The 22,806-nt window shown below is 36.9% G+C and overlaps 1 pseudogene; it reads left to right on the forward strand.

The window, feature by feature from the left end:
• Nucleotides 1–3,293: 3,293 nt before the first annotated feature.
• Nucleotides 3,294–11,428, forward strand: LOC132508729 (protein enabled homolog; annotated as a pseudogene).
• The last annotated feature ends 11,378 nt before the right edge of the window (nt 11,429–22,806 follow it).

Raw genomic sequence — 22,806 nt, forward strand, 5'->3', positions numbered from 1 at the left:
CAAAAATTAATTTCCCCATCTTCTGTTGAGGTTGAAATGTGAGCTTTATTTGTAAATAGCTATATTTAGCAATATAACTGCTTTGTAGTAATAGCAAAAAACAAAGCACGTATTAGCTCCAGAAACCATAAATGCAGTATAAGGGACATGAGTGAGAAAATAAACATAAGTGGAAGTAATGTTTATACCATTTTTCACAATGCAGGGGCTGATATCTTTGAAACTACTTTGTGAGTAATGCTTTTCAATTCCCTATACATAGTTCAAAACCTCTAAAAATACAATTTTAGAGGAGGCCCTGAACCAAGACAGTGGAGTAGAAGGACGTGCTCTCACTCCCTCTTGTGAGAACACCAGAATCACAACTAGCTGCTGGACAGTCATCGACAGGAAGACACTGGAACTCACCAAAAAAGATACCCCACATCCAAAGGCAAAGGAGAAACCACAGTGAGATGGTAGGAGGGGCGCAATCACAGTGAAATCAAATCCCATAACTGGTGGGTGGGTGACTCACAGACTGGAGAAAACTTACACCACAGAAGTCCACCCACTGGAGTGAAGGTGCTGAGCTCTATGTCAGGCTTCCCAACCTGGGGGTCCAGCAACGGGAGGAGGAATTCCTAGAGAATAAGACTTTGAAGCATGGTGGGAATTGATTGCAGGGCTTCGACAGGACTGGGAGAAACAGAGACTCCACTCTTGGAGGGCACACACAAAGTAGTGTGCGCATCGGGACCCAGGGGAAGGAGCAGTGACCCCAGAGGAGACTGAACCAGACCTACCTGCTAGTGTTGGAGGGTCTCCTGCAGAGGCAGGGGGAGTGGCTGTGGCTCACCGTGGGGACGAGGACACTGGCAGCAGAAGTTCTGGGAAGTACTCCTTGGCGTGAGACCTCCCAGAGTCTGCCATTAGCCCCACCAAAGAGCCCAGGTAGTCTCCAGTGTTGGGTTGCTTCAGGCCATACAACCAACAGAGAGGGAACACAGCCCCACCCATTAACAGTCAAGAGGATTAAAGTTTTCCTGAGCTCTGCCCACCAGAGCAACAACTTTCCCCACCACCAGTCCCTCCCATCAGAAAACTTGCTCAAACCGCTAAGATAACCTCATCCACCAGAGGGCAGACAGCAGAAGCGAGAAGAACTACAATCCTGCAGCCTATGGGATGCAAACTACATTCACAGAAAGATAGACAAGATGAAAAGGCAGAGGGCTATGTACCAGATGAAGGAACAAGATAAAAGCCCAGAAAAATAACTAAATGAAGTGGAGATAGGCAACCTTCCAGAAAAAGAATTCAGAATAATGATAGTGAAGATGATCCAGGACCTCCGAAAAATATTGGAGGCAAAGATTGAGAAGATGGCAAGAAATGTTTTAACAAAGACCTAGAAGAATTAAAGAACAAACAAACAGAGATGAACAATACAATAACTGAAATGAAAACTACACTAGAAGGAATCAATAGGAGAATAACTGAGGCAGAAGAACGGATAAGTGACCTGGAAGACAGAATGGTGGAATTCACTGCTGCAGAACAGACTAAAGAAAAGAAATGAAGACAGCCTAAGAGACCTCTGGGACAACATTAAATGCTACAACATTTGCATTATATGGATCCCAGAAGAAGAAGAGAGAGAGAGAAAGGACTCGAGAAAATATTTGAAGAGCTTATAGTCAAAAACTTCCCTAACATAGGAAAGGAAATAGCCACCCAAGGCCAGGAAGCACAGAGAGTCCCATACAGGATAAACTCAAGGAGAAACAGCAGAGACACATAGTAAACAAATTGGCAAAAATTATTGAAAGCAGCAAGGGAAAAATGACAAATAACATACAAGGGAACTCCCATAAGGTTAACAGCTGATTTCAAAGCAGAAACTCTACAAGCCAGAAGGGAGTGGCATGATATACTTAAAGTGATGAAAGGGAAGAACCTACAACCAAGATTACTCTACCTGGCAAGGATCTCATTCAGATTCGATGGAGAACTCAAAAGGTTTACAGACAGGCAAAAGCTAAGAGAATTCAGCACCACTAAATCAGCTCTACAACAAATGCTAAAGGAACTTCTCTAAGTGGGAAACACAAGAGAAGAAAAGGACCTAAAAAAACAAACCCAAAACAATTAAGAAAATGGTCATAGGAACATATATATGGATAATTACCTTAAACATGAATGGACTAAATGCTTCATCCAAAAGACACAGGCTTGCTGAATGGATACAAAAACAAGACCCATCTATATGCTGTCTACAAGAGACCCACTTCAGACCTAGGGACACATACAGACTGAAAGTGAGGGGATGGAAAAGATATTCCAGGCAAATGAAAACCAAAAGAAAGCTGGAGTAGCAATATGCATACCAGATAAAAAAGACTTTAAAATAAAGAATGTTACAAGAGACAAGGAAGGACACTACATAATGATGAAGGGATCAATCCAAGAAGAAGATATAACAATTATACATGCACCCAACATAGAAGCACCTCAATACATAAGGCAACTACTAACAGCTATAAAAGAGGAAATCGACAGTAACACAATAATAGTGGGGGACTTTAACACCTCACTTACACCAATGGACAGATCACCCAAAATGAAAATAAATAAGGAAACAGAAGCTTTAAATGACACAATAGACCAGATAGATTTAATTGATATTTATAGGACATTCCATCCAAAAACAGCAGATTACACTTTCTTCTCAAGTGTGCACAGATCACTCTCCAGGATAGATCACATCTTAGGTCACAAATCAAGCCTCAGTAAATTTAAGAAAATTGAAATCATATCAAGTATCTTTTCTGACCACAACACTATGAGATTAGAAATGAATTACAAGGGAAAAAACATAAAAAACACAAACAAATCGAGGCTAAACAATATGTTACTAAATAACCAAGAAGTCACTGAAGAAATCAAAGAGGAAATCAAAAAACACCTAGAGACAAATGACAATGAAAACATGATGATCCAAAACCTATGGGATGCAGCAAAAGCAGTTTTAAGAGGGAAGTTTATAGCTATACAAGCCTACCTCAAGAAACAAGAAAATCTCAAGTAAGCAATCTAACCTTACACCTAAAGGAACTAGAGGAAGAAGAACAAACAAAACTCAAAGTTAACAGAAGGAAAGAAATCATAAATATCAGAGCAGAAATAAATGAAATAGAAACAGAGAAAACAATAGCACAGATCAATAAAGCTAAAAGTTGGTTCTTTGAGAAGATAAACAAAATTGATAAACCATTAGCCAGACTCAAGGGAGTCTCAAATCAGTAAAATTAAAAATAAAAAAGGAGAAGTTACAACAGACACCGCAGAAATGCAAAGCATCCTAAGAGACTACTACAAGCAACTCTATGCCAATAAAATGGACAACCTGGAAGAAATGGACAAATTCTTAGAAAGGTATGACCTTCCAAGACTGAAGCAGGAAGAAATAGAAAATATAAACAGACCAATCACAAGTAATGAAATTGAAACTGTGATTAAAAATCTTCCAACAAACAAAAGTCCAGGATCAGATGCCTTCACAGGTGAATTCTATCAAACATTTAGAGAAGAACTAACACCCATCCTTCGCAAACTCTTCCAAAAACTTGCAGAGGAAGGAACACTCCCAAACTCATTCTATGAGGCCAACATCACCCTGTTACCAAAACCAGACAAAGATACTACAAAAAAAAGAAAATTACAGACCAATATCACTGATGAATATACATGGAAAAATCCTCAACAAAATTCTAGTAAACAGAATCCAACAACACATTAAAAGCACCATACATGATGGTCAAGTGGGATTTATCCCAGGGATGCAAGTATTCTTCAATATATGCAAATCAGTCAATGTGATGCACCATATTAACAAACTGAAGAGTAAAAACCATATGATCATCCCAAGAGATACAGAAAAAGCTTTTGACAAAATTCCATACCCATTTTTGATAAAACCTCTCAAGAAAGTGAGCATAGACAGTACTAACCTCAACATAATAAAGGGCATATACTACAACTCCACAGCAAACATCATTCTCAATGGTGAAAAATTGAAAGCGTTTCCTCTAAGATGAGGAGCAAGACAAGGACGTCCACTCTTACCACTATTATCCAACATAGTTTTGGAAGTCCTAGCCATGGCAACCAGAGAAGAAACAAAAATAAAAGGAATACAAATTGGAAAAGAAGAAGTAAAACTGTCACTGTTTGCAGATGACATGATACTATACATAGAGAATCCTAAAGATGCCACCAGAAAACCACTAGAGCTAATCAGTGAATTTGGTAAAGTAGCAGAATACAAAATTAATGCACAGAAATCTCTTGCATTCCTATACACTAATGATGAAAAATCTGAAAGAGAAATTAAGGAAACACTCCCATTTACCACTGCAACAAAAAGAATAAAATACCTAGGAATAAACCTACCTAGGGAGACAAAAGACCTGTATGCAGAACACTATAAAACAGTGATGAAAGAAATGAAACCAACAGATGGAGAGATAGACCATGTTCTTGGATTGGAAGAATTAATATTGTGAAAGTGACTATACTACCCAAAGCAATCTACAGATTCAGTTCAATCCCTATCAAATTACCAATGGCATTTTTTACGGAACTAGAACAAAAAAATTTAAAATTTGTATGGAGACACAAAAGACCCCGAATAGCCAAAGCAGTCTTGAAGGAAAAAAACGGAGCTGGAGGTATCAGACTTCCTGAGTTCAGACTATTCTGCAAAGCTACAGTAATCAAGACAATATGGTACTGGCACAAGAACAGAAACATAGATCAATGGAACAAGACAGAAAGCCCAGAGATAAACCCACGCACCTCTGGGCAGCTAATATATGACAAAGGAGGCAAGGATATACAATGGAGAAAGGACAGTCTCTTCAATAATTGGTGCTGGGAAAACTGGACAGCTATGTGTAAAAGAATGAAATTAGAATACTCCCTAACATCATATACAAAAATAAACTCAAAATGGATTAGAGATGTAAATGTAAGACCGGACACTGTAAAACTGTTAGAGGAAAACATTGGAAGAACGCTCTTTGACGTAAATCACAGCAAGATCTTTTTTTTTTTTTTTTTTTTTGCAGTACGCGGGCCTCTCACCATTGTGGCCTCTCCCGCTGCAGAGCACAGGCTCTGGACGCGCAGGCTTAGCGGCTACGGGCCCAGCCGCTCCGCGGCATGTGGGATCTTCCCGGACCGGGGCACGAACCCGCGTCCCCTGCATTGGCAGGTGGACTCTCAACCACTGTGCCACCAGGGAAGCCCAGCAAGATCTTTTTTGATCCACCTCCTAGAGTAATGGAAGTAAAAACAAAAATAAATGGGACCTAATGAAACTTAAAAGCTTTTGCACAGCAAAGGAAACCATAAACAAGATGAAAAGACAACCCTCAGAATGGGAGAAAATATTTGCAAATGAAGCAACTGACAAAGGATTAACCTCCAAAATATATAAACAGCTCATGCAGCTCAATATTAAAAAAACAACCCAATCCAAAAATGGGCCGAAGACCTAAATAGACATTTCTCCAAAGAAGACATACAGATGGCCAAGCAGCACATGAAAAGCTGCTCAACATCACTAATTATTAGAGAAATGCAAATCAAAACTACAATGAGGTATCACCTCACACCAGTCAGAATGGGCAGCATCAGAACATCTACAAACAACAAATGCTGGAGAGGGTGTGGAGAAAAGGGAACCCTCTTTCACTGTTGGTGGAAATGTAAATTTATACAGCCACTATGGAGAACAGTATGGAGGTTCCTTATAGAACTAAAAATAGAGTTACCATGTGATCCAGGAATCCCACTACTGGGCATATACCCAGAGAAAACCATAATTCAAAAAGACATATGCACACCAATATTCATTGCAGCACTATTTACAATAACCAGGTAATGGAAGCAACCTAAATGCCCATCAACAGACGAATGGATAAAGAAGTTGTGGTACTTATATACAATGGAATATTACTCAGCCATAAAAAAGAATGAAATTTGGTCATTTGTAGAGACGTGGATGGATGTAGAGACTGTCATACAGAGTGAAGTAAGTCAGAAAGAGAAAAACAAATATCGTATATTAACGCATATATGTGGAACCTAGAAAAATGGTATAGGTGAACTAGTTTGCAGGGCAGAAGTTGAGACACAGATGTATAGAACAAATGTATGGATACCAAGGGGGGAAAGCGGCAGAGGGTGGGGGTGGTGGTGTGATGAATTGGGCGATTGGAATTGACATGTATTCACTGATGTGTATAAAATTGATGACTAATAAAAACCTGCTGTATAAAGAAAATTAAATAAAATTCAAAAATAAAGACAAAACAAAAATACAATTTTATTCCATTATCTTCAAATCTTACAAATAGTGCAATGCTGTGGAATTGGAAATTTTATTTCATACTACAATGCTGATGTGCCTAGAAAGCATAATAGTTAATCTCTAATTAATTTGGTCTGACTCAATAGCATGTATGCATGGATGAGGGAGAAAAGTAACTTTCTGTTATATAAAGTTTGAAAATTGTATGATACCTTATTTTTTTGTAGTCCTTTTAAATAATGTTTGGTGTCTCTTAGATAAAATTTTCTAGTTACTCAGCATCCCTTTCCTCTTTCTACTTCTATAATTTCAATGGCAAAGCCCTTGGAGAATATACACTATCTGTAGTGACCATGTGACTTATTGTTCAGAATGGAATACTTTGACAGTAAAGAGTTGCTATTAATAATAATCACATCCAGTCAGCATAGGCTGGGACACTCTTTGATATACATAGCTCAGCTTCTCTTCTTGGTGAAAACAAACCTTAAATCCCACAAAATTTTCCATCTGACTCACTACAATAATCCCACTTGTGTTTTTTGCTCAGCATTTTTATTCACAGCTATATTTTAGTTCTTAATTCTAAGCCTACAGGTTCTGAAAGGCTCATGACTCATACCTAAGCACACTGCCAAGGTTCTGTGGTGATATCTGTGTACTAGATTATTATATAGAAGCCTTCTAGATATCCACTTTCCTCAGTCTAATTTAGAGAGCCAGGTGAGTCACTATCTCTCCTATCTCTGCCCTTGTAGAATCTTGCCTGATATAACATATATCCCCCTCTTTATGTTAAAGACTATATAGGTGGAAAATGGGACTCTTTCAGATCTGATTCTCTCTCTTTACTTTTTTCCTTCTCACCCCTCAAATATCACTAGGTCAGAAAAGGACTCAATCTCATTCTACCATAATCAGAGATGATGAAACCTGTGGATGATGCTTACCCTCCACCACACAGGACAATGTACTTATGTGTTTCCTTTAGGTGCATTATTGACATTCTAATGGGAATGTTGGTAGAAAATTAGAAAATCCTCTCTCATAATAACATCTTGATTAACAGAGTTATCCTCCCCACAATGTATAATGCTTTTTATATTAGAACATGAATATTCTCTCTCTATTCAATGTATATCCCTTGATAATACATCTCAGTCTCCATATTCCTTTTAGAATTTATCCTGCTCTTCTCTGAGATGAAAATTTTAGGTAAGGTAGGCAAAAAGAAAAGCAAATTTATAATAAATCTTGTATTAATAAGATACATAACTTTTTAACTTTTGCAGAGAGTAAACAAGAAAACTAATTTAAGCTGCAGAGGAAGTGTATTTGTCATATAGTACATGCTTAAAGAAAGGAAGATAAATCCCATATTTTTTCACAATAATTCCGTATTTTCCATAATAATTTCACAAATCATTTACATAATTTATGAATATTTTCCTAAAATGTAAAATGAATGTAATTTCATAATATACAAAATATTTCCTGACATTTGATAATGTACAAAATGAATATACTTTCCAGAATTTTGTTCTTCATTGCATTATTTTAAGAAGAAATCCACATTCCAGTTAAATCCATTTTTTAAAAAACAACAGTACAGTACTAGCAACTCTAGTTTTCACTCTTGCCAAGAAATTTTGTCATTGGTTTCAAGAGAAGCTTAAAAATGATATTGAATGAACTTTTAAATCTGCTGCTTTCCAAATTAATCTTTCTTGGAAATTATGTTCTGGAAATTATGTTTTGGTGGATCTGTTTTCCACAGAAACAAATGAACAGTCAATGTTAGTAGCAGTAGAAAGTATCATCAGTAGTAGAAGATCAAGATATTTGAAATATTTATGCACTTTCAAAATTTTAATTCTTCCTGAGTAGATTGTTTTTTTGATTAAGTAATGATAATGTTGATAATGTTAATGTTGATAATGGTGAAAATTTTCAGCTTAAAAAATAGTGTCCGTATAAAGATAGCACAAAAGTGATTAAGTATCAAAGAGAAGTGGATAATCTTTGTTGATAAAATAACCAAATTTTAAGTTCTATTCTGGACATTTATTTTGTTTAAGGTGTCATTTAATTTTCAGAATAAGTATTTTTGGAAAATAAATTGTGTGTTGTTTTGCAATATGACACTTGCCAACTCTCTGCATTACTACTCTGATATATACCTTGCCATGTGATTAATGGGGAAAATATCATATAACCAGGTTTGGAAGAATATAAACGCTGTTAAATTTCTAATATATGCCACAGATGCTCCTACTTCACAAACAAAATACTTGCCTTTAATTCACTGTATATCTTCATCAAGAGTAGTCCTTTCAAGAAGGAGGAGAGAATCAAGATGGTGGAGTAGGAAGAACCTTAGCTCACCTCCTCCCATAGACACACAAAAACTATGCTATGTATAGAAGTTTTTCTAAGAACAACCTGAAGACTAGCAGAATGCCTCTTTCACAGCTAAAGATACAAAGAAAAATCCAAATTGAGATGGCTAGGAGGGGCAGAGATGCAGTCTAGTCAGGACCCACACGCCTGGCACAGTGACCCACAGTGGGAGGGGATATCACAAACGCAGAGGTCCTCCCTAAGGAGCAAAGGGTTTGAGCTCTACATCAGGCAGCCCAGCCCTGGGGACCTGCACCTGGAAGATGATCCCATATAATGTCTGGCTTTGAAAACCACCGAGGCTTATGGCTGGGAGAGCTGGAGGGCTATAGCAAACAGACTCTGCTCTTAAATGGATTGTGCACAAACTCACTCACTCTGGGTTCCAGCAAAGAGACCTATGTTTGAAAAGTGCCTGGGCTATATGTGAAGGAGATTCATTGACAAACTTTAGGGTGAGTCCCAAAGGAGCAGGGATCTATTGGAACTTTATCAAGGTACCAAACCAGTGGTAGATGCCATTTTTCTAATTCTGCTTTTACCTAGCTGGCCAGGCGCTGGTGGGCATTATTTCTGACATTTGCTAACTACCCTGCTAGTATTTCCTTCCCTGTTCTAGCAGTCCCCTGAGGACCCACCCTGTCCAATCCATCCACCCTGGTCAGTGCCTTTCCAAAGCAAGCCCTACCCCACCACACCTGGCAGGCAGCCTCAGGTGGGTCTGGCATGCCTCCCCCACAAAATGGCTCCTGTGCCAGGGGACCAACCCCATAAAACCACCATACCCACAGCTGTTGCAGTCAGGCCCTGAATCCAGCCTCACTGGGGCAGCAGTTACGACCAGGCCTTGCAAACAGCTGGGCCAGGGAACAGCCCCACCAATCAGTACACCAGTAGCAAACATGACCCCACCACAACAGGAGGACTCAAATAGCCCACAGAAGGAATACTCATGAAGTGCCTGGCTCTGGTGACCATAGGGGATTGCTCTTCTGGGCCTCACAGGAAACCTTCTACAATGGACCACTCCTTCAAGACCAGGAGATATATCTGATCTACCTAATACATAGAGATAAACACAGAGAATTAGCAAAATGAGGAGACAAAGGAATATGTTCCAAAAGAAAGAAAAAGACAAAACCTCAGAGAAAGAACTGAACTAAATGGAGATAAGAAATCTACCTGGTAAAGAGTTCAGGTAATAATAATAAAGTTGCTTACCAAACTCAGGAGAAGAATTGAAGAAGTCACTGAGAACTTGACAAAACTATATATATATATATATATATAAATAAAACAAGAGCTGACGATTACAATAACTAAAATTAAAAATACACTATAGGGCTTCCCTGGTGGCGCAGTGGTTGAGAGTCCGCCTGCCGATGCAGGGGACACGGGTTCGTGCCCAGGTCCGGGAAGATCCCACGTGCCGCGGAGCGGCTGCGCCCGTGAGCCATGGCTGCTGAGTCTGCGCATCCGGAGCCTGTGCTCCGCGGCGGGAGAGGCCACAACGGTGAGCGGCCCGCGTACCACACAAAAAAATTCAAAGGCAACTACAAGCACAGCAAAGAAAAGGAGCTGGAGCGGGAAAGGGCGAAAGAATGAAAAGGGAGAGATTGGAGGGGGAGAGAATAGAAAGGGGAGGGCTGGAGAGGGAGTGACTAGAACAGGAGCAGCTGGAGAGAGAGAGACAAGAAAGAGAAGTTCAGGATTGCCTGGAGCGGGAGAGACTGGACCGAGAAAGGCAAGAACGAGAGCGGCAAGAGCAACTAGAAAGGGAGCAGCTGGAATGCGAGCAAGAGCGAAGAATGTCAAATGCTGCTGCCCCTGCCTCTGTGGAGACTCCTCTAAGCTCTGTGCTGGGAGTCTCCTCTGCTGCTGAGCCAGGCTTGCATTGTCTTGGGACCACCGGCACCTCCACCCCCTCCTCCACTCCCACCAGGTCCTGCCCAGGCATCAGCTACACTCCCTCCTCCCCCAGGACTCCCTCCATCCCATCCACTTCCATCCTCAGGGCCTCCGCCTCCTCTACCACCTTCTTCCTAATCAGGTACCCCCTCCTCCTCCACCACCTCCTGCCTCTCCCCTCCCTGCATCTCGATCTTTTGGGGATCCATGTCTGAAGACAGTCACCCTTTAACTGGACTTGCAGCTGCAATTTCTGGATCAAAACTTAGGAAAGTGTCACGGATGGAGGATTCCTGTTTCCCAAGCGGAGAGATCACTGGTGTGAATTTGGCCTCATCTAAAAAATACAGGTAGTGGAAAAGGACCCCTTCCATTAGGGGTGGTGGGTTAATGGAAGAAATGAGCACCCTGCTGGCCAGGAGGAAGAGAATTGCTGAAAAGTGATCAACAATAGGAACAGAATGAAAAGAAGACGAAAATGAAGATTCAGAGCCTGTAACTTCTAAGGCCTCTTCAACAAGTACACCTGAACCAACAAGAAAACCTTGGGAAAGAACAAATACAATGAATGGCAGCAAGTCACCTGTTATTTACAGACCAAAATCTGCACCCTCCAGTGCCAACGGAGTCCAGACAGAAGGACTGGACTATGACAGGCTGAAGCCAAACACTTTAGAAGAAATGAGAAAAGAAGTAACTAAGCTACAAGAAGAGCTCATCGATGCAATCAGGCAGGAACTGAGCAAGTGAAATACCACATAGAGAAACAAACTAAGAAGAGATAGGACTTTAATCTGGAGAAAGAAAAAAAAAAACCTGCAAAGAACAACTGTTAACAACAACAAAACCCCTACATTCTGTGAGCTGTAAAAAGAAAATGGAGACAAACAGAACGAGGGAAAAGACAACATACTTTGAAAGCCTTGAGACATTACTACTCTGGCAATAAGCTAGTACCCTCCCAGTTTGATGCTTTTTTCTGACCTTTACAACAGGGTGGAAGAGAGTTGTATAGGAGTTCCTGTATCAGTTATGCAGAAAATACTAAACCAGTCAGGCAAGGACACTGTGCCTTGAAATATTTTCATGTCAAGAGAAAATCACACATTTTCCACAATCCATTGCTAAAATAAAGAGGAGAAAGACTTTGAGAAGTTTTTTTCAGAGAATGCTGATGAAGAATTTAGCAAGTTATGCTATTGTATTGTAAATGTTTCTCTCAGGTTTGTCTTCCTATCACATTTGATGTCCCATGAATAATTGAGATCAGCCCTATGTAGGTTAAGATCATAAAATGTGGAACAGTTGGAATTGTATGTGCTTTCAAATGGGTGATATTTATAAGAAAGTGTCCTAAAAATGATTTGCCCAGAGTGAGAAATTCTAGAATGATAGGAAGTCTCTCGACTTCCTTAAAGCAATTTTGTAGATTCGAACATAAATTCATCCAGAATTTAAAGGTTTAGATGCCTTCCTAAATTATTAGTGATTTACCAAATCTATGATTCCTACATAACACAAACCAGTGGTCAAATGTAAAACACTATATTGTAGATTCACTGTAGGTTTTCAACCTTTTTAAATTGATGAATGTGGACATTTTTATAATATAATTACAACCATCACAAAATTAGCTTTTTTAATTGCAGACAGTAATGCATGCCAAACTAATATGTAGTGGCCTTTTCAAGGCCTAGTCCCAGGGAAAACATTTTGTAGAGTATAGGGAAGTGGGAGGAAGGGAAGGAATAATGTTTAATTTAAACTTAATTTCTGCACTATCTTTTTCTCAATTATCTGCATGAATAATAATGAGGAATATTTTGTGACTTTAATTGGTAAATATGTTAACAGAACCAAGTACTTAATCTTTTACATCATGTCTTCAGCTATTTGTATTTTAACTTCAGTAAGTTCAGTGGTCTGAAACATGATTCAGACCATTTATAATTCACATGAATTATATCTTACTGTGGAACTCAAAAGTTCGATCCCTGAATTTGTCAGTTATTATTACCTAGGTGCCCTGCAGTTATACAGGTGTTCAGGTACACGTTCCTGACTACAAAGCTGCTTTTGAATCTTATGTTGAAATACTAGAAAAGTAACCGTGATGACAGCAATTAAGGTCATAGAAATCATTAGACGAAAGGAAAACAACGAGGGGTCCTGCATAATTTTCTTTTCATAAATAAAGTGAGACTTAGGTGGTGGGAAGAAGGAGCTAGATACTCTACTTACCACCAAGTGTGTGTGTGTGAGCGTGCATGTGTGCGGGCACTCACGTGTGAGTATGTAATCCACTCCCTTTCCTTTGAAACTTCTAAGATTAAAATAGGGGAGAAATCCTGTATGTTGCAATGATAGAATTTTTTGAAAATTTAGGAAATCAAAAATTCTCCAGGCTCTCCATCTTGATTTATGCTTGGGTTGTTATGTGCCATATTTGCTTTGAAATCTTTGATTATCAGTAATTTTACTAAAATTGTGAAGGAATAATCTACCATCTGCTTTCTAGATTTCTTAATCTAAGTTCATAAGACAGAGCTTGTTGATAACATACTTTTCTAAATGCTGCAGGTTTGCAGCCATTACCACTTCAAAGAGGTTTGAATGAGGGAATTTTTTTTCCTTGTTAAAATAGTTCCTGTTTCTGTAGAAACTTCATTTTTAGATTAATCTGTGATGGATGAGCTATCATAATTAAGTATAGTTTTTTTCTATCAACTATTCATTGTCGTCCAATAGTAAAGACATTAAAGATGCAGCAAGCTTATAAAGTACTATTTTCTAAAAGAAATAGGAGGCATTTTCATCTTTATTATTGTACTTTTGGTCATGGAAACACTTTGATGATATAAATGTATATGTCCCCCATAAATCTGGTCAGAAATCGCTTTTGATTTTGTTGATTAAGTTGAGCAGTAGGATAGAGTACTGGGTACAGGTGGTCCAAAGTAAGATAAAAGACCAAGATAAAAATGATAGATCTTAAAAAAGAAACTGGTTATGCACTAAATGTTTTGTGCCTTGGTCTAATATTAACATGATGTCTGTGTAAAATGACTAAAAGAACCAGTGTTGAATCACGTTATATTTCCTGTCATTCTGCATTATCCCAGATTGCTAAATGTGTTCTTTCCAAGAAGTTTGATTGAATTTCTCTATATGTTTACTGTCCTATGTGACAGTTTTGTCATTGTTAGAGATTTCAGTAATTAAAATGGGAAACAGAAGCTTAAGTTATTTTCCTTATCAAACCTATGTTCCTTGGAGACACATTATTGTGATGGTTTTTGTGCTCTTGTACATTGGATGTCTTAAGGTGAGTGCAGTTTAGGGGATCCTTTTTAATTACAGGAAGGTACTTCTTTCCTTCAACACTGTGATCTGACCAGTGACAAATCTGTACTATACGCTATGCAAATGGCTAACAAGTCAATCGCAAAACAACTGAATGTACAAATCTTAGTTCTAGTGCTGAAATCTCTTCAGAATAAACACGTGATCTCAAAGTTTGTTTCAAAATTTGCAAGTATCAAGTGTTAGTATGAAAAAACTGAAGATGAAATACCAATGAATGTTGAATTCTCATGCTTTAATTGTACTTCCCTCATTTATTTATTTATTTACATATTTAGCTTTTTTTTTAAACATCTTTATTGGCGTATAATTGCTTTACGTTGTTATGTTAGTTGCTGCTGTATAACAAAGTGAATCAGCTATATGTTTACATATATCCCCATATCTCCCTCTTGTGTCTCCCTCCCACCCTCCCTATCCCACCCCTCTTGGTGGTCACAAAGCACAGAGCTGATCTCCCTGTGCTATATGCAGCTGCTTCCCACTAGCTGTCTATTTTACATTTGGTACTGTATATATGTCCATGCCACTCTCTTACTTCGTCCCAGCTTACCCTTCCCCCTCCCCGTGTCCTCAAGTCCATTCTCTACACCTGTGTCTTTATTCCTATCCTTTTTCGATTTTTTTAGTTCTTTGCTATTTTTACCATAGTTTCATTTAAATTTCCTACACGCTAACTTTGTGCGACTGAAATACAATTGCAGTATATTAAAAACATTATGAATTGTAAAAAAATTCAAAAATAAAAATAACAGTCCTTTCACACCATACCCTGCCTCTTGTTTATATTCTCTGATAGCCTTGAGGAGTCTCAGTAGTACCTCAAAAAATTATTGGCTTCTCAAAAGACCTTCACAACACTCTTCATCTTGGAAAATGTGTACACTTAATCAGCAAAGAACCCAGGTGCAAATCTTGCCTTCATCATTTGCTAATTGTGAGTTATTGGACAAGTTAAATAACATTTCTGAGCCTCAGTTTCCTGTTCTCAAAACAGATCAAATACTGTTTTTCATATTGTGAAATTTCAAAAGTTAGCACTTACAACCTGGCTTGCAACATAAAGTATTATGTGGCCTATTAGTCAATAAGTTCACATTTATTTTAATGTGTAACTTGGTGACTTTCATGTTTCATATCAGGAATAGTTTCCTCATATGCAACAATTTAGATTGATATTTGTATCATTATACATATTATTTTCATAAATGGGTATAGTTGGACATACTATTTTTTCTGTATTTATATGTATTATTATAGTATATTTCCACTAAGGCTTATCTTCTTTTTATATGCCAAGCATGTGGTCAAATTTTGGAAAAAATCTTATTCTCATTATGGCAGCAAAAATAACTGTTCTCTTGATACCCATAAAATGAAAAAGAAAAAAGAGAATAAAGCCATATGCCTTTAAAAATAATTTAAGGGGTAAAATATAACTAAAGTCATCCAACAAAATGAAGGTTATGGATACTTTTAATTTATTTTCTCCAAATATATTACAGAAATTAAGACACTACCAATGTTTGAAGATCACCAATTCAATAATTACACTCTGGAGAAGCATATTATGTCTTCAGATACATTTTAATGTATTTGATTAATTAGTATTCATTTATACTGGAGAATAATTACAATTGTAATATTACACGTTAGAAAATTTTTTAAAAAGGTAGATATGCAAATTTTATTACAAAAATGAAATATCTAAGTGTGATTATTCTACCAAGGAAAGCTGTACAGCTGTCTTGAAAGAAATTGGTACATTTCATATGATGAGCATTATTCATTTAGTTATTTAGTATTTAGACTAGGATTATGTTAATGTTTAGGAAACTTGAATGAGCATACTTATATCTGTATTTACAATTGACCTTTGAACAGCACAGGTTTGACCTGCACAGGTCCACTTATAGGTGGATTTTTTTCACTAAATACGCTACAGTACTACATGTTGAACTTGCAGATGCTGAACCATAGATACAGAGGGCCAAGTGTGAAGTTAAGCCCGCATTTTTGACTGCTGGGAGGGTCAGCACCCCTGACCATGGAGTTATTCAAAGGTCAACTAGACTTCTATATCTCTGTGCCTACATCAACACACACAAATGCACATACGTAAACACACATGTATATATGTATTTTGCTGTCTATATGCACACACACACAACATGCATATATATATATATATATATACACATATACATCTTGCTTTTGCAATTGCCTTTCTTTTAAATGACTGAATCAAAAAGTTATCAAGACAACACAGCATACTTTCCAAATTGACACATATTACTAGAAACACAAGACATTTGATTGTTCAGAAACTAGTCTGTTGTATACCTGAAACTAACATGATACAGTAAATCAACTATATTTTAAAAAGGCAGAGACTGTAATTTTGTCAACTCGGTAAACCTGTGAAAATGTACAGACTGTAGTTGCTGTACATTTTCACAGGTTTAGCAAATTGATAAAGTATTTCAATTATATATATATTGTTCAGATTGTTTTCTGTCATAGGTTATTACAAGATATTGAATATAGCTCCCTGTGTTATACAGTAAATCCTCAATGCTTATCTATTTTATGTATAGTAGTTTATCTCTGTTAGTCCCATACTCCTAATTTGTCCCTCCCCCCTCCCTTTCCTCTTTGGTAACCGTAAGTTTGTTTTCTATATCTGTGGATCTGTTTCTGTTTTGTATATAGATTCATTAAGATACTACATACAAGAGGTATCGTATAGTATTTGTCTTTCTCTGACTTAGTATGACATTTTCTAGATCCAACCATGTTGCTGCAAATGGCAATATTTCATTCTTTTTTATGGCTGAGTATATTTCATTGTGTGTGTGTGTGTATGTGTGTGTGTGTATATATATATATATATATATACACATATACACACACCACATCTTCTTAGACCAATCATCTATTGATGGACACTTGGGTTGTTTCCATGTCTTGTCTATTATAAATAGTGCTGCTATGACATAGACAATAGACTTGTGGTTGCCAAGGGGGAAGAGGGTGGGGAGGGATGGATTGGGAGTTTGGGATTAGCAGATGCAAACTATTATATATAGAATGGGTAAACAACAAGGTTTGCTGTTCAGTGTCCTGTAATAAACCATAATGGAAAAGGATATGAAAAAGAATGTATATATATGTATAACTGAATCACTTTACTGTACAGCAGTAGTTAACACAATATTGTAAATCAACTATACCTGAATAAAGTAAATTAAAAAAAAAATTAGTGCTGCTACGAACATTGGGGTACATGTATCGTTTCAAATTAGAGTTTTCATCTTTTCTGAATATATGTTCAGGAGTGGGATTGCTGGATCATATCATAGCTCTATTTTTAGTTTTTAAAGGAACCTCCATACTCAAAAGAAGACAGTCTCTTCCTTTGAGTTCAGTAATTTACCTTCTCATATCAGTATACTGTAAATAAAGAGAACATTTTTGTGTTATCATCTATTAGTAACTATTTTCTTCTAGTTTTATTGAGATGTAATTAATTGGTATACATCACTGTATAAGTTTAACGTGTACAACGTAATATTTTTACTTACATACATCATGAAATGATTAGCACAATAAGTTTAATGAATATCTGTCATCTCATATAGATACAAACATTTTTCCTTCTGATGAGAACTCCTAGGATTTACTCTCAACAGCTTTCATATATTACATACAGCAGTGTTAATTATGTTTATCATGTTGTACATTACATTGCTAGTACTTATTTATCTTATAACTGGAAGTTTGTACTTTCTGACTGCATTCATTGAATTTCCCCTCCCCCCACTCCCTGCTTCTGGCAATCACCAATCTGATTTCTTTTTCTATGAGTTTGCTGTTTTTTTTGTGTGTGTGTGGTACGCGGGCCTCTCACTTTTGTGGCCTCTCCCATTGCGGAGCACAGGCTCCAGACGCACAGGCCCAGCGGCCATGGCTCATGGGCCCAGCCGCTCCGCAGTATGTGGGATCCTCCCGGACCGGGGCACGAACCCGTGTCCCCTGCATCAGCAGGTGGACTCTCAACCACTGCGCCACCAGGGAAGCCCCGGTTTGTTTGTTTTTGAAGTATAATTGACCTGTCACCATACAAAGATGTTACATAATTATTGACTATATTCCCCACAATGTACATATTCCTGACTCATTTATTTTGCAACTAGAAATTTGTACCTCTTAATTTCCCTTACTTATTTCTCTCCTTCCTCTAACTCCTCCCCTCTGGCAGCCACCTGTTTCTTCTCTGTATAAATGACTGTTTCTGTTTCATGTTTGTTCATTTGTTTTGGTTTTTAGATTCCACATGTAAGTGAAATCATACAGTTTTTGTCTTTCTCTGTCTGATTTATTTCACTTAGAATAATACCCTGTAGGTCCATCCATGTTGTTGCAAATGAGAATATTTCATTCTTTTTTATGGCTGAGTAATATTCTATTATATATTTTATACATGTGTGTATATATATATATATATATATATATATCTCACATCTCTTTTATCCATTTACCCGTTGATGTGCCTGTTTTTGTGCCAGTAACATACTGTTTTGATTACTGTAGCTTTGTAGTATAGTTTGAAATCAGGGCGCGTGATACATTCAGCTTCGTTCTTCTTTCTCAAGATTGTTTTACTTATTCAGGGTATTTTGTGTTTTCACATAAAATTTAGAATTATTTGTTCTAGTTCTGTGAAAAATGCCTTTGGTGTTTTGATAGGGATTGTGTTGAATCTGTAGATTATCTTGGGTAGCATGGATCTTTTAACAATATTAATTCTTTCAATCCGAAGCAGGGTATATCTTTCCATCTATTTGTGTGGTTACCAATTTCTTTCATCAGTGTCTTACAGTTTTCTGAGTACAGGTTTTTGACCTCTTTTGTTAGATTTATTCCGAGGTATTTTATTCTTTTTGAATGTGATTGTAAATGGGATTGTTTTCTTAATTTCTCTTTCTGGTAGTACTAGTAGAAGTACCAGTAACTTCTTAATTACAAAAAAAATTACATTTTTCAGTAACATTTCAGAATATTCACATTTAAAATTGAAGAGTAAAATCAGTTTATAATTTTCTATCAGTATAATGAAGATATTATCCTTTATTACATCTTTCTTCTAGAAAATCTTCATAGTGATTATTAATCAGTTTTTATCTATCTAACTGCATATGATGTGGAACATAAATAATTCTGTATTTTATCTTGTTTAATAAATTTTTTATACAAAATTGCATTGGTGATAAGTTAGTCTACACTTACTAAAACTCAGTCATCACTTGTGATCAGTGACAATATCTTTTAAAATAAGTATGACCTATTTACTTCAGTCATTTCATCAAATTAAACACAAATTAACATTTTATGTATGAATAAATACCCAACTGTTTCTTTTGATAGGTGATTGATACAAATAGAACTATCTAGAATCAAATATTTCATATTTTTAAACTGAATACATTGTAATTGCGATAGAAAAAATATTTTTCTCTGTGTGCTTTTACAATAACCTGTGAAACCTATAAATAAAAGGTCCTATAAATTTAGACCTTGAGATTATCTCATTGCTTTTTTTTTTAAATTAGGCTTTATGTGTTTTGAAGTGAGGAAACATTTCCATGTCTCTGGATAAATAACTCCTGTATTTGAAATTTGAATTGTAACTTGTCTCCACTGTGCTATTTTGAAACAACAGAGGAGGAACTATGAGAGATAAATGCTTTTGTGATTTTGTAGACAATTTAAAAAAAAAATACGTATTGACAGTTTGCTCCACTCAAATATTTGAGGAATTTTGTGAAAAAATGAATGTCTGCTTGTTCACATACACTCTAAAAGGAGGAATTAAACTAGTACATAGAGATAAAAGGAGAAAAATTTTTCTTGCAAGTGATGAGGGATTTCCAATAATTAGAAGTAGGCACAGACCTTATGCCCATTATTCCTGAGGGTCTAGTTATCTCTGCCTTGTGTCAGAGCTTGTACCAAAGAGCTTTGAAGAAAACTCCTGCTCATATGATTCTGTTAATAGCATCAGAAACACTAAGGTTAAGGATGTTTTGGGGTGAGAGGGGACTAGCATAAATAGGGAACTCTAGGTACATAGGCAGTGCCCTTTGAACTGCATGCAGCTTAATTCTGGCACTTTGATGGCAGCAATAAGTTTGCCAAATTTAATGTTCAATCCAGACAGAGACACATTTCCTCACATTTGCTTTGAAGGCTAATGGATATATCTGTAATTATGCTAAAGTGGAAAAGCACATAATAGTATTTGAGGACAGAAATACTAATGCAGGCATTTAAAAATAACATTATTATTATTATTATCATCATCATTATGCTTGAAATATATAAGCTTCTTTGGCACCTGACTACACAAAGAAGAGTAAAATGAAATGAGTGCCAATTATGTATTATTAAATGGCTGTCTCTGATAATTCCATTTCCAATTTGATTTGAGGAATGTCCTAAAAGTCACAGTAAAGATTCTCTGAGGTCAGAAAGGGTACTTTTTGTTTGGAGATTCTAACTGAAGAAATAGGTCCTCTTCTAGCTGAAGTGATCATGCCAAATTAAATACTTCATTTTATGAAAGAAGCAAATAGAGTTATGACTGCAAAAGAGGCACTCAGCCAGCCAGATCATTTGAAGCTGTGTAATAGATGTCACAGCCAACTTGTCCTCAGATCACATATGTCAAAGGGTATCTCCATAATTTTAGCTGTTGGGCTCACTACTACCTCTGGCAAATTAAATCAAATACTCTCACTCTCAGTGTATTCATATTGAACCGATATAAAAATTGGCAGAGATAACAGGGTTAGATTCCACAGAGTCCCGTTATAGAAGTATCATTAAATGAAAATAATTAAATACTTTCAGTGTCATGCTACTTACTCTCTCACTTGACTCTGATGATATATTAGGAACTAAGTGCTAGGGTAATTGTGATCGTATTTCAAATATAATGGTTTATTTGGAACCATGAACTAGTTCAATTAAAAAGTTTATTTTAAATATTTGTTTTCTTTGCATGGGGCCTATTTGTCATCTTGGACTGTGATTTTGTAAGGGAGTGGTAATAAATATCTAGAGCCTGCCTCAAGGGCCATTATGCTTGGTTTATTTCTTCCTGCCTAAAGGTCTAAAGTGCTTATCTTACAATGTGAGTTGTAATAATGCCAATATAATTTAAATTTTCTACAGTACCAATATTGAAAAGAAACCAATGTTTTTCAAAATATTATAGCAAGTGGGAAAATAGAGGAAAGGCTATTATTAGAAAACAAGTGAGTATATGACTAAATATTCATAATGTTGTATACATATATGCACACTATGTATGTTATTTATTTACACGTAGTATTTACTTGTTTTAATGGGAACTTGCTCAAATGTAAGTGTTGAATAAATGATATTGATGTCAATGATTATTACCATTACTGTTACTTCATTGCAGTTTCAGGTAAGAAATGGGATTTAATACGCTTCTAGTGAACAGGCAAGTGAGAAAATTGAAGAAGAAAAATTTAAGTAGGCTTAAGAAGAAACAGCTAATTATTCATAAGGCTTAGACCAGAACATAGTTTTTCTGATTCTGATCTCTATGATTTTGTTTTACCATTTTGTACTATGTAAATTCTAAATGCATTCTAATGATTAACTATAGATTATCTCACTAAGCATCACAAGTTTCCTCTAGCTGTATTTAACATATTATGTGACCTTGAATTTCCCCTAATCATGGACTAGAGAGTCAGATATGAATACGTGCCAGATTCACGTCTGTGATAGGCACTACTATTTGTTTGTTCCATGTTCGTGATCTCTTTCTTTACAAAGAGAACACTGATGTTATTCAGTGTGGCATTCAGCCCAACCCAGAAAAGCCTAACATTTATCTCAGGGCTGTTTTTTTGTGGGTATCAGAGTGTATGTCAGAAAGAGAAGAACAAAAGAGGATGAGTGGCAGGAGAAGGAAAGGCACAAGGAGGAGGACAGGAGCGGTACCCTCTTATTCCCCAGTTGGACATCTTCTTAGGCAAGATTTATCTGTGCCTGCATTAACATCATAAACAACCACCACCATCACCTACAAAAATATAGGGAGAAACGACAAGACTGAAACAGGAGTCAAAAATAAGCAGTCCATATCCCCATGTTTTGTTATGTCTAAGAAGATGCCATCAGTGTTTTCTGGACTTGAGTTACCCTACCCGGATTCACTCGAAAGAGCTGCCTGCTATTCGAAGGGATCAAAAGAAGAAGTATGTTTGGGTCAGAGCCTCAGATAAAGGAGGTGAGTAAGGGGGTAAAAGGACAAGCAGAAGGTATAGGAAACTAGAGAGAGTAACTCCAATGAGCTGTCTACAAAACACATGGTTTCCCCATGAAGGATCAAGATTTGAGCATCAATCACACCAAGTGCCTTAAGGATCAGTCACTCTTCACCTGAGAATCAACAACACGCAAAAGAAAGAACACCGTTAAATGGCCAATTAGTGAAGACCCACATATTATTTTGCTCTTTACATTCAGACATCTAAGTTTTAGAGAAGGAGTAAAAAGGAGGTAACTTGGAACCAGACAATACCACTGTGGGTCCCAACTCCAAAATTCAGAATCCCAGGTCAAGTCTTCATAGTGGAATGAAAGTAGGATATGAGCTTCAAATGAAGGTGGGAATTGAACTTTATTTAGGCTGGACTTAGCTTGAAAAAGATAAAAAGTGGCTGGCAAGATACAAA

The sequence above is a fragment of the Lagenorhynchus albirostris genome, chromosome 18, assembly GCF_949774975.1.
Source record: "Lagenorhynchus albirostris chromosome 18, mLagAlb1.1, whole genome shotgun sequence".
Classification (NCBI taxonomy): Eukaryota; Metazoa; Chordata; class Mammalia; order Artiodactyla; family Delphinidae; genus Lagenorhynchus; species Lagenorhynchus albirostris.